The sequence below is a fragment of the Scleropages formosus genome, chromosome 7 (assembly GCF_900964775.1).
Source record: "Scleropages formosus chromosome 7, fSclFor1.1, whole genome shotgun sequence".
In the NCBI taxonomy this organism is placed as follows: Eukaryota; Metazoa; Chordata; class Actinopteri; order Osteoglossiformes; family Osteoglossidae; genus Scleropages; species Scleropages formosus.
This window is the reverse complement of record NC_041812.1, coordinates 19,843,367-19,853,948: the sequence shown is the minus strand read 5'-3', so window position 1 is coordinate 19,853,948 and position 10,582 is coordinate 19,843,367.

Here is a 10,582-nt window from a genome sequence, read left to right as displayed (position 1 = left end):
TCACTGCCATTGCCCTCCCCTGATCCCGGTCCAGAAACCTACAGATGCTGACTGTCGCCTTGTCCTACTTTCATAAATGGTGACAGAGGCTGCTTACCGCTTCATTTAGCAAAGGCAGCCATTTGCTCATGATGACAGCGACAGGCCTTTTGCTGATTCTTGGAGTGTAAAACATGGTTAATTACCACTGTGCTCTGCAACCAGGGCTCTGCACAAAAGAAAAAGCACTGGTAACAGCATTCTGTATGGTGTGCATATCCTCTGTATTAATAATTGGTGTTCGAGGGGAGTTTATCTAAAGATCGGGAGAGGACTAACAGCTCAGACCTGTTGCAGGTGCTTCATAAGTGCCCATAAGTCACCTTGGATAAAGGTATCAGCTGAATTCCATCTAATTGTAAGCTGCTTTGGAGAAAAGTGTCTGCTGAATGAATAAATATAGATGCCTTGCACTGTTCAGCTGTCAGGAGGCGCACAAAATCCAAATTTGAATGCCTCGTAATTCAAAATAGGGGTGTTAATCGGGGTGTTAAAAGAAACTCCACTCTAGCAGATGAATTCAAAATTAAATTTTAAAGGTGTAGTAAAAAAAATGGAAATTACAAACTTACTTTGAAAAGGAGACTTACTGTCACGCTGTGTGAGGGGGATCAGGAGAGCAAACTCAAAGTGCTGCTGCTAACTTGTTTTTATTTGTATCACAGGGGGTTGCACCCAGCGAACAGAGCAGAACAGTCAGTCTTGGAAGATAGGTGAGGAGAACGTTTCTCAGTTTGAGGTTCCGCGGTCAGGTGCGTCCAAGCGGGTTTGCTTTTAAACTGTGTCTCCAGGGTCATCACCACGGGAGTCAAGGTGGTCATCAAGCACGCAGTTGCTAAATGCGCAGTCGTCGGGCGCCCCAGAGGCTCAAGTACCAGTGACAGTACAGGGTCCAGAACACGGTCCAGAACATTGTGTGCAGGCACCAAATACTGTTCCTCTGGGCCATAACCTTCCTAGTCAACTAGATACTGCAGGCCCCCTCGCTGTCGACAGGAATCAAGGAGCGCCCGAAAAGCATAGACGGGGTCCTCAAAGGGGCCGAGCCTCTTGGAGAGGAGGTGTAATCTCAGGTCCCGGGTGGACAGCCACACTTTCAGCCCTGGCTGGAACGTGAGGGGACACCGGTGGTGGTCCGACTGCTGCTTGTAGCAGAGGGCTCTACGCCGGAGATGAGCCTTGGTGGCACACCACGTCTCCCCGCTGGCCTGGTGCCAGGCGTCGACTGCGGGTATGTTGCTCGGGCCGGGGCACCAAAGGAACAGAGCAGGTTGGTACCTTAAACTACATTGGAACAGTAACATACCTGTGGAGGAGTGGGTCAAGGCGTTGTGGGCATACTCGGACCAGGGCAGGAACCGGACCCACTGGTGTTGTTGATGGGTGCAGTAGCTGCGGAGGAAGCGACTGACACCCTGCTGCAGTCGTTCCACCTGCCTGTTGGACTAGGGGTTGTAGCCAGATTTGAGGCTCACCGAGACCCCCAGTTTCGCCCAGAAGGCCTTCCACACTCTTGGGGTGAATTGGGGCCCACGGTCAGACACGATGTCCTTAGGCAGACCATATAGGCGGAAGACCTGTTGGAATAGTGCCTCCGCCGTCTCCAGGGCTATGGGCAACCATTGTAAAGAGATCAGCAGGAGGCTTTGGAAAATCGGTCAATCAAGGTTAGTATATCGCAGTCTTACCATCCGAAGGTGGGAGGTCCACCAGGAAGTCCACTGCTACATGAGACTAAGGTGGCGAGTGTACTGGCAGTGGTTCCAGCAAGCAAGCAGGTCTCTGTGTTAGAGTTCTGGCTTGGGAACAGATTGTGCAGGCCTCCATGTACTACTGGACATCCTCCGGCACGGAGAGCCACCAGAACCTCCCTTGGAGGACGGACAGTGTTTGGCGCACGCCGGGGTGACCGGCAATGGGAGAGTCGTGGGGCAACTGCAGGAGTATTGTTCGCATTTTCACGGTCACATACTCCTTACCTTCCAGTGCCATGGGTGGACTGGGCTCAGCCACAGACTCAAGAGACCAGACTCAAGTGCTGATGCTAACTCTAACTATTTGTGTATTTTATAATATTTAAAAAAAAAAAATTGGTGGGAGGCTATCGGGATTTGTCTATCCTGTGTTTTATGCACCTACTCAAACGATGAACCTCGGTGCAGGTTTGCTTGAGACTTTCATGTCTGCAGCCATGTCTCTTTCTCTTAATGTAATGCATAAATTGTACTTTTGCTGAGATGTATGTTACTTTGGACAAAAGCATCTACTAAATGAATACACACATACACACACACTGTCTGAACCGCTTGTCCCATACAGGGTCGCAGGGAGCCGGAGCCTAACCCGGCAACACAGAGCATAAGGCTGGAGGGGGAGGGGACACACCCAGGGCGGGACGCCACTCCATCACAAGGCACCCCAAACAGGACTCGAACCCCAGACCCACCAGAGAGCAGGACCCGGTCCAACCCACTGCGCCCTCCAAATGAATAAAATGTAAAAGTAAACTCTGTTTGTATCACATAGGGTTGCACCCAGAGAACAAAGCAGAACAGTTAGCCTCGGAAGAGAGGTGAGGAGAACATCTCTCTTTTGAAGGTTCTGCAGCCAGGTGCGTCGGAGCGAGTGCTTTTATACTGCATCTCTGGGGTTGTCACCGGAGGAGTTGAGGTGGTTGTCAAGCACATGGTTGCTAGACGCGCAGTCATCGGGCACACCAGGGACGCCAGTACCAGTGACACTTACATTTACATCTATTCAGTTAGCAGACACTTTTCTCCAAAGCAACGTTCATCTCATAGAAAATACAACGTGTGCATTACATTAGGAGAAAGAGCGACATAGATGCAAATGTGTGATTCTTAAGTAAAGTTGGTTTGTTTCTTTCCACCATATGCACCAATGCTCATCCCACGACTTCCCCGTAATTAACGTGTTTCCTGAATTTTGTTTTCCCAGGCAGAGATTTTAAGTATACTCATGAGTTTATACTGACACATGCATACATGCACACACGTATATATATGGTCTCCCTCTATTCCTCTCATGTCCTGTCTTTAGCTGCTCTATTCTTCTCTTGTCCTCCTGCCTCTGTAATGGGGCACCAGCAATGCATGACTGCAGGGTTTCTGCTAACCCTGGTCAAGAATCAATTCAGCGCTCATTGGACATCTATCTCTAAATTAATAAAGGCACACATACTGTATATATATACATTTAAAACCTGTTTTGACTTTAGATATAAATACATACAGCTCATGAAGAAGGGAAAATTACTTATCATTTCAGATTTTTTGATGTGATTATGATAATGTATAAGCATTATATATGCACAGAACACAAATTCATACTTTACTGAAAAAGTTTGTTAAGGGAACAAGTAGATAGATGCTATTTAGAACACAGACCAACAGTTTGTTCATGAGAAAAGTTAGCTATAAAGTTGCATACACTTTGAAGTCACAGGGCAGCAATTTGTTATAAAATATTGTTTAGATATACGGTGGTGGATCTTCAATTTTATTAATCATTCATTTCTTTTTTAACATTTTTTCCAAGATTTATTTTTTGACTTTGGCACTCCCAAATTTCAGTGCCCCTAGGCGATTGCTTGGATTTGCCCAATTATAAAACCAGCCCTGTGTGACTGTAGCACATCACAACAGGAAGCTCAGAGCTGGCTGTTGTTCGCCAGTGCATGTGGATGGTCTCCTGCAAAGCAGAATTCTTTCTGACAGCTTACAAAAGAGGCTCCTAACACTACCTGAGTGACCCAGCAGAGCCATGCACTTTTCGTACATATGATCCTAAAGTCTCCATGCTTCTAATGAGCCTCTTATTCATTAAGACAGCAACCATCCTCTCCAGGGACACTGTGTAAGCCATAATAAACTTATTCTTTGTAATTTTGCCTTCTGATTGGACTGAATTGCTCATTTCCAATTTTCCTGTGGTGTTCCCTTCATCACCTCACTGTAATCAGTTCCCATTTTATACTACTCAAAGAAATAAGATTATTCATTATTTCTCCATCTGCTTGTGTGTAGGGGGAGGGGATAAGAAGTCTCTCTTGTCTACATTTGTGTTTCCATGAAATCTGATATTTTTTCAGTGGAGTTATTTGGCTGAATTTCTCTGCTCAGGACTGACTGCATTTCACATCCAGATTTGGTCTCATTTGACAGCACAGTAGTAAGATTAGTAGGCAGGAGAATGATGGAGGAAACAGATGTGGCGCAGACAAAAGTTATAATTTATTTATTACTTGACACATTTGTGTATGTTGACTTTGAGGGATATCTTTTAAATGTAAGTCCAAAAAGTTCTTTCAATGCTGTATAATTGTCAGCTGATGACATTCTAGGATAAAATACAGAGTTGCAACTAATCAGACTAGCATGGAGATACAAAATCTTTTAAAATTTCAATGAATTCTTTATCCAGTGCTTCTATCAGCCAAGTTACATAACATATACAGTTAACACAAAGTGATAAAAGAAGGCAGATGTGTGTGTTCACATGTGTGTGCTGCAGGATGAGAAGCTGCTCAACAAGCCCAAGTCCCTCTGAGGTCAAGATATTTCAGTTCCCTTCAGTAGCATGGGCCAGTGAATGACACCATGCTGCATACAATCAGAAATAAAAAAAACGGGTTGCTGTAAGAGAGAGATAAACAAAAACCATCTTTAGATCCACTTCTAAGTAGAGCAAATAAAGCTTTTCATTGACAGATCTATGTTAAAAGGTCCTGATGTGTTGAATTATGATGGAGCCTGTGTAGTGGGACACTGTGCTATTCTTCAGGAAGTTCTTAGAAGCTTGATGGAAGTGTAAATGTCAGCACTATGTGTTCCAGAACATCTCAAAGGTTCTTTGATGTCTGCTCAACACAATGGTAAGAAGGTAGCGCTGGTGTCTCATAGTGTCTGGACGGTATGATTGGATACGGATTAAATTCCCACTCTGCAGGGAGTTTGCATGCTCTCCCTGTTCTGCCCACGTTTTTACCGGATTCCTCCTACAGTTCAAAGCAGTGTGTTTTGGGGAATTAGTCATTTCAGATTGGCCAATGTGTGTATGTGTGTGTGTGTGTGTGTGTGTGTGTGTGTGTGTGTTTGTTACGTTGCTCCGATGAGTAGTGAGTTCAGGGTAGTCTATCTAGCATGGTAAGTCACTTTGGATCTTTGGATGTGCTAAATACTTAGCAAGTACATAGCAGTCATGGTCTGTCTCTTTGGAGAAGAGTATCTGCTAAATGTAAATATTGAGATTTATTGATCTTCTGAGATACAGGAAGGCATTTTGTTTCATCCTGATTGTGAAACTATTCTTCATTTTGTTTAGCAGCGTGTATTGGGGAATTATTTACCATATATTTTTGCTATCTACAAAGTTTTTCTTCTCCACAGGATGGACCTGGATGACTAAAATGGCTTTCTGTTTTGTGGGTGTTTTATGACCATGCAGAGAAATCATGAAACCTCATGATTCCTGTCAGATGGCTCCCTGTAACATTAAAGGTTGGGAACCATGGATAACAGTGACAGACTATGGGGATGTAGGGCAAAGACTACTGTGATTTAGAACACTGTGTTGCCTTTTTACACGATTGACCAGGTTCAATGGTCCTTGCTCCAGACAATAAACTTGTATGGATTAGCACTAAATGCGAATGTTTTGAATAACAGCACAAAGTCAAAAACAAGGTTTAAGTTTGTAAACAGCTATTAAGACTGGCTGCTGGAGAAGTTGATTCAGATATTTGATCTTTTTTTGATTTGTTGGTATAATTTTGTCAGAATTTTCAGGATTGTTCCTTTGGCAGGTTACTTCTTTTTCTTGTGCCCATGATTTGTTTTTTGTGTGATGCATGTGTGTGCTGTTGTTAATTAATGCGCTAGGGGACTTTTTCAGATTGGGTTGAGGAAACTGACAAAGGAGGGTGACATCGCTTAAGAATCTTCTCGCATAACAGAAAACTGGGATTCATGCTTGTTCTCTGTTGACTAGGCACTTGTTTGCTGCTTTTGAGTTAAAATCCCAGATTACTGCATATAAAAAAGAGGCATGTTGCATTCAGCTGATAAAATGGCATTCATTTTTCATTCATCTGCATAACTACATTCAGGAAGGGTCTGAAAACTCACCTTTTCCAGACTCACTTCACCTGTGATCTCTCAAGCTCATGTATGGTGTAAATGTTCATGTGTCATGACTTTACGATCACACCCAGATAAGCCTTAACACAGCTACTCCTGTATTGTATGTAAATGTTTGTGTACCTTTTCAAAAAAAAAATGTAGGAAGGTGATCAGAATTAGTCTATCCTGAGTTTTGTGCACCTACTCATGCGATGAGCATCAGTACATAAAGTGGAAAGAAACAAACTAGGTTTACTTAAGAATCACATTTCTGCAACTATGTCTCTCTTTCTCCTAAGGTAATGCACAAATTGTGTTTTCTCTGAGATGTACATCGCTTTGGAGAAAAGCGTCTGCTAAATGAATAAATGTAAATGTAAATGTAAACTAGACTTGAATAAATTTCATACCTTTGGCAAACCATTAACATGAACAGTGTGACACAATTTCATGGACCTTTTTATGTACATTACATTATGTATTGCTTTTAACAATTTTTTCAGCATCGTTCTTATGATGAATGCTTGTGTATCGTGAAAAATTGTGGCCTCCAGATAGCCAGGTGTACTCTCCATTCATCATCGCATTAAGACTTTCATTTCTGGGATAATCGAGCAGCTGGACGCCGAAAGGTTGGCCCACACATGCACAGATTTATTTTCACGAGAGAGATTTATTGATCATAGCCCGTTCGTCCCTGGTTTTATCCCACCTACGGTAAATGACAGGCCCACATATCTCTTGTAAAGTGTTGCACATTGAAAGCATATGTCTTTTTTCGGTTGCTTTGAGTCCTTTAGCAGGCACGTTAAGCAAAGTTGGTTGTGATGTGCTTCTGACAGTTTATCCAGTGTTGTCTGAGTCGGGCACGCTGCCGCTGCTCCAGATGGTGCTCATGCTCAGAAGGCTTTGTTGCAGAGGAAACGCGGACACTGTCTGCTGGGAACAGAGAAAGCTAGTCTCTGAACCCCAATGTCTCCCATTCTGCCTCACAGGAGGGGGTCCCAAGAGCATCCCTTAAAGTGTCTGTCACTGAATGCAGAATGCGGTTGGGCTCAATCTCATTTTCTGTCTTGCACAAACTTAAAAACATGTACGTACGTGAGCTCATTTGCAAAAAATGGACAGAATTTTAAACTTCTGCACTGAAATCTCTGCAACAGAAATACTGATCGTCATGTTCCTGATTTTAAGAAAATATGCCATATTAGACTGTCTGCACAGGTAAACAGGAGAAAATTTCTTCTGAAAGTCAAGACCGAAGACAGAAGAAGGCAGGACTCCAAAGCATTTGAAAATAAATTATTTTCTCCCTTGTTTTTTAAAAACTGGTTCGGGTCCTTTTGAAATGAAGAGAGGGGGAAAGGTGTGGAAGAAGAAAGTATGATAGCAATTAGGAGTGACAGATCTCCTCTCTCCAAATTAGAACTAAAACGAAGCCAGCAGAGAACCGCAATATTCTAAAGGGTCAGTCCCTTTCCACACGTTACCATGACAACAAAATACCCCTGACCACAAAAATGATGGTAACGACAAAAAGATAATGTGTTTTTCTGTAGTCATTGTTTAAGTCCTAAGATTTGACGGAACCAGTGAAACCATTGTGTCTGCTCTGATGAGCTGGTCTTCTTCTTGTCAGGCATCTCTGGCTAACCCTGACATATTACTAGCCATTTGTGTTCTAGTAACTTGTGCCCTACGTAAAGACTGCTCAAAACCCTCAAAATTTGTTCAACAAAGAATTTTTCCAGTTTCTCAAGTTCACCTCCAAACTGTCGTCAAATGTTTGAATGGTGTCAGAAGGTACTAATAGAATTTACAGCTCTACTTAAAGGTGGCACGGTGGCACAGTGAGTAGTGCTGCTGTCTCACAGCATCTGGGTGGTGTGAGCGGACATGGGTTTGACCCTCACTCAGTCTGTGTGGAGTCTGCACATTCTCCGTGTGGGTTTCTTCCCACAGTCCAAAGGCATGTTGTTCAGGTTCACCCATAGTGTGTGAGTGACAAAGAGAGTGTGTTCTACTGATGTATGGATGTGTGACCCATTGTAAGTAGTGTATCTAGCAGTATAAGTCACCTTGGTGAATAAGATGTGTGGGCTGATAACTCTACATACTGTTGTATCCACTGGAAGTTGCTTGGGAGAAAAGTGTCTGATAAGTAAATGTAATGAATGAAACTTTATTAAACCCAGAAGGAAATTCAGTTAAGTTGTAGCAGCATACATACATTTATACACAATGCAACCTGCATGTACATCTATCCATACAGAAAGTGATCAAGCAGATAAATTTGTAATTAAATAAATAAGGTAGTGAGTGAAAAAGGTGATGGTAAGTATCTCCTCAGATGAAATGAGGCAGGGCTACCAGAATACATTGTGCAGAGCATTGCTGCATTGTGGGAATGGATTTCACGGTGTTCTGTTCTATAAAAAAATGAGGCTGTAGACTGCGATGGGCCTTCTATATGGCACAGATGCTACCATTATTGCTCTTGCAGTGAAACAGAACATACTGACTTTGACCAGAATGAGATTCAGTTCTTCCTTTCTAACACAGGAAAATTCTCTAGCAGCTTGTATGACGATAAACTGGGTCAGGCTTTAATGAAACCCCCCAATCCTCCCACCCCCACCTTCCTTCCCAAGTCTAAATGAAGGCGGACAGAGGGAGAAGGTGCTGGGGAAAATTAGTCTCCTTTTAGCGAGGAGTGGCTTCTTCCTGTCTCCATTCGCTGTCTCCTCCTAATCAATGTGAGCAGACTCCCTGGCTGATGCTGGAAAGGGCAGTGAGTTAGCAGGAACAGGCACAGCGTGATGCTACTGACTGTAAATACAGTAGATTGCAGTGCGGCTGCCAGAAATAAGCACAGACTGGTGGTCTCCCTTCATTGGAATGGACTTCAGATGTTTGTGGTCTTATAAATATGTGTAGCCATGTAAGAAAGAAAGCACATCGCTTTCAATTCAAAGGTTTTACATATCAGGGCATAAATGACAATCATCAGGCCCTAACCAACTTCTAAAATAGATATATCTGTCTTAAGATAACAGACCACACATTATAGATTTGACTATGTCATCATTTATTCAGCAAAAAGTAAGTCAAAGTGCAGAATCCATGTGGAAATATTTAAATACACCTGTACTGCTTCCATCGAAATTAAGAAGGTAGTTAGTCGCCAGGTGCAGCTGATGAAATGCACTTGACAAGCTGATCATCGGAAAATGTGACCACCTCTATAAAACCAGAGCCTCTGGGCGTTTGGTGGTCTGGAGCATTCAGCTGTGCAAAAAATGTCAAGAAGAGAAGACATCAGCAATAAACTTAGAAGCTAATTTTGCTGCTCCTCCTCAGTCTAGGAAAGGTTATAACACGTTTCCAAACTATTTTAAATCCATTGTTCTACAGTGAAATGGATTATTTACAAAAGGAGAATATTCAAGACAGTTGCCATCCTTCCTTGGACTGGGTGCCCCATTAAATTCACCCCAAGGACAGACTACATAATCTCCAAAGAAATTGCAAAGAGCCTAAATGCTTTATATAGGGATCTACAGGCCTCACTTAACATGTTAAATGTTAAAGTTTGTGACAATACAATCACAAAAACACTGAACAAGTATTGCTGTCATGGAAGTGTAGCTAAGGAAGAGCTTCTTGCCTAAAAGAACATGGTAGCTCTGCTTATGCTTGCTAAATTGCATTTGAACAAACCAAGAGATTTCTGCAACAATGTCCTTTAGACAAATGAGACCAAAGTAGAGATTTTAGGTCACTATCCACAATGCCATGTTTGCTGAAAACCAAGCACAGCAACCAACCACCACAAATATGTCATATTAATCATCAAGCACAGTAGTGATGATTTGGGCATGTTTTACCACCAGAGGACCAACGGAACTTACAGTCAAACTGACCATGAACTCTTTATACCAAAATACTCCAGAGCCCATCAGCAGATTTACAACTAAATGTCTGGGAGAGAAAAAAAAATGAAGGTGTTGGAATTGCCAAACTGAAGTCCACACCTGAATTCCATTGAGATGCTGTGGTGGGACTTTCAGAGTTTTGCAGAAATGCCTAAAGTGAGCATAACGGCTCCCATTCTTCTTTGCTGATCTCAACTGGTGTCCTGCAGGGCTCGGTACTGGGCCCTCTGCGCTTCTCGATCTACACCTCCTCCCTCAGCCCTGTCATTGCCTCCCATGGATTCAAATACCACTGCTGTGCTGGGGATACCCAGCTTTTTCTCTCCTTTCCACCTGGAGCATCAGACATTTTCGCGGACATTGTTGCCTGCCTGTCGGACATCTCTGCATGGATGTCTGATCACCACCTCCAGCTGAACCTCTTCAAAACAGAGATCTTACACCTCCCAGCTGGCCTGTCTTCCTGTC